Source organism: Anastrepha ludens, chromosome 2 (assembly GCF_028408465.1).
Source record: "Anastrepha ludens isolate Willacy chromosome 2, idAnaLude1.1, whole genome shotgun sequence".
In the NCBI taxonomy this organism is placed as follows: Eukaryota; Metazoa; Arthropoda; class Insecta; order Diptera; family Tephritidae; genus Anastrepha; species Anastrepha ludens.
The window spans coordinates 161,888,387-161,891,875 of record NC_071498.1 but is presented as its reverse complement, the minus strand read 5'-3'; positions in this window follow the sequence as shown (position 1 = coordinate 161,891,875).

Below are 3,489 nucleotides of genomic sequence, written 5' to 3'. Positions count from 1 at the left end.
AATTCTAAAATTACTCCAGTTCAGAGATTGGTTATGTTGAACTTACTGAGAGCCGAGTAGCGGTACCAAGCTATGCGCAGCCCATGATTCAATAATAACAGGTTTGCTCAGTAAGCAGCTTTCTCGTTTCCTCTTGACAAATCAGCTCCCTTAGCAAGACACTGGGTTGCTAGCTTTAAAAATTTTGAGTAAAAGTCTAGGAAAGGTAAAATTTGTACAAAAAATATTTTATTTTCAAAATGGGCTGCTTACCAGCAACAACCCGCTGAAGAGTTTTAATCGGTATGTCCGGCACTATGGTAGTATGACATGAAGTGCATACCGCTTAAGTCAGGACATGATAGAGTAATTGAGGCAATCCGAGATCGATAAAAGGAGAATTTAAAAATGCGTTATTTCTTATGATGTCGTGATTTAGAAGGAATTCATGTTTTGAAAAGAGCATTTCCCAAAGTGTTACGGCAGGGAGAATAATGGGATAGTGCCGACGCAATCGACCTCATTATAAGAAAGTTGATATTGACGGAACTTGTTTCCAATGGATGGATGAAGTGTCCAGAGGAGGCTTAGCGCAATACAGTACAAGCATGAAAAAGCTTCTCATTAAAACCATCCGCCTTTCGGATTCAGCTTAAAACCGTAGGTCCCTCCATTTGTGGAACAACAAGACGCATGCCACAAATAGGAGGAGGATCTCGGTCAAACACCTAACAGAATTGTACGCACTAATTATTTATTTATTGTGCTTTTAACGAAATAGTTTCATATTGGCGAAACTTTGCAACTTCGCGATCGGTTTTAAATTTAAAAATTAATTCACAAAATAAAATCTTGGTTTAAGTGAAATAATTTCTTGTTTTACTATAAGACTTAAATTCAAATATTAATTAAAATTTATTTTTTAAAGCGTTTGTTGTTTGCTTCCATTTAAGTAAAGAAATACTTTTTTGCTACCATTTTTACCAAAAAGGATTTAGTTTGTTCCCCTTTACTCACCTTCTTACATACAACCTTTTGTAAGGGAATGTAACTAGTGAGCAAATCTTAATACAGTCCAATCGTGATAGTCCGACACATACGGGACCGACTCGTTGTCGGATTATCAAATATTCCGGACTACCGAAGGTTCCATTTAATCAATGTTAATTCGAAAATCATTATCAAAATGCATAATGCAAAAATAATCTTTTTATTAATATCTCTTTTAGTGGGGGAACAAAAACGTAACTGCTAAACTTAAAGAAAATAATTACACTCAAAATTTTTAGTTTTTTAATACATATGCAGTTAATATAAAACATGAACGTAAGTATATACATGATTGTAAATACATATGTAAAAAACAGCTTACGTTGAAACACAAAGTATGAATTACGAAAGCGAAATGAGCTACTTAACATATGTAATCGAGAATACTTTTTCGTTTTTTTCTTTTATAAGACTCGGCAATCACTTTTTCTTGGACCTTCTTAAGCTGGAGTACAGTTTCCATATCAACACCACGTTCTTGTGACCAACGTAGCAGCCAAAGTGGCCAAAGGCACCTCAACCTCGTCATTTGTGCGGCCTGCATCTTCCGGGTCATTTTGAGCTGCCGTGAATTCTTCAATTATCTCGTCATCGGTGAAATCGGCATTAAGATCTGCCTCTAACAACCATTTTTCTAAGTCTTCACGCGGTAGTCCCTCATTCGAACTAAACTTGGCATTTTGATAGGAACAAACCATAGACAGAGAATCTAAAAACTATTCGTCAGTTTCATCCTGATTATCTGGTAACTGTTCTAATAAAGGATTGTCTGGCCAAACGTTTTTCCACGATTTAACAATGTTGGAAGTTGATACTTGATCCCAAGCATAGGCTGAATTTATCACTGCATTTTTAATATCAAAGCTTTTCAAAGCCTCTGAAATGTCACTTTGTGCGTCACTCACTATATCTATTAATAATTGTTTTTTATAGTGCATTTTCATGGCTTTTATTACATTCTGATCGAGGGGCTGTATCAAGGCAGTAGTGTTTTTTGGTAGAAACATGATCTCGATGTACCCATCTCGAGTTTTTACTTTCATGTTTTCTTCATCATCGATCGTGTGTCCTGGTGCATTATCCAATAAAAGTAGAGCTTTTATGGGAAGATCATTTTTTGTTAAAAATTCTTTAGCTGCAGGAACAAAATTTTCGGTGCACCCAAAAACTTCACGTGAAACCCATGCTCGACTTTGAGATTTGTAAACAACAGGGAGGGTTTCTAATTTAAAATGTTTAAAAGAACGCCGCCTTTTGAATTTCCCTACAGCTAAAAGTTTCAATTTATGCCTGCCTGAGGCATTTGTGCAGGGCATCAAAGTTCAGCGTTCTTTTCTGAGCTTTCGACCGGGTGCGCCGACATCACCATGTGTAACAAAGGTTTTGGTCGGCAGTTGACGCCAATTTAAACCTGTCTCATCTGCATTATAGACTTGGTCAGGAGTAAGGCCAACTTCTAAAATTTTTTCTCTGAGTTTGGCTTTAAAATTTTCGATTTGTGATTCGTCCGCAGAAAGCTTTTCACCACTCACTTGGAGAAATCGTACGCCGAAACAGGATTTAACATTGTCAAGCCAGCCGTCACTAGCACAGAACTCATCCTTCTTAAAAAATTTACCATAAAAAAATGTCGCCTTTTCTTTTAAAATTTCATCTGATATTGGTGTGTTCCTATTCGGTTTCCCGATTCACTTACGACAGATTTTATGAACTTTTCAATTTTATCTTTGCGCTTCACTATGTCATATATATGTAGAGAGGTGTTTCACCACGCTCGTATCGCTGAATTATGGCCCATTTATCATTTAGCGTAAGTGTTGTATGTTTACGCTTGTTTGACGTCGATGCCATCACTAAGTAAAACCAAATCCGAAAATAACGGCACGAAAAGACAGAAAAAAATCACATCAACACCGTCAGAAATCGCGAGAGAACTGGCGTCGTTCAAATTTAAGGACAAATACGTTGTGACCGAGAAACAAAACACAATCCCCCCTTGCTGCTCTGCTACGACTGATCAAAATAAAATAATGTCAATTGCATCCATAGACGTTATGAGGTTGTCGGATTACCGAACGTGTCGGATTAAGAAATGTCGGACTATCACGATTGTACTGTAATTGAATCATGTGCGCAGCCTTGCTCTCAACTGTGCTCTCAACTGTTCGCTTAACTATTCTGTTAACTATTCTCCCAACTGTTGTCTTTCTGTGACTAGTAACTATATACTTTACTCCTATGTGTGCGTGTGTGTATTTGCCTTTCTATTATATAACATAATTCATATTTTCCCTGCTGCAGCTTAACATGCGCCATTAACTTAACATTTGCATGTTTACAAGAGACTCTAAATGTTAAATGATGTTAAATGCATAAAGTGTGTGTTTAAGTGTGCGAGCCTGTGTGCAATAAATTACAATTAAACTAATATAAAAGTATAAAAGTGTAAAGGTGAATACA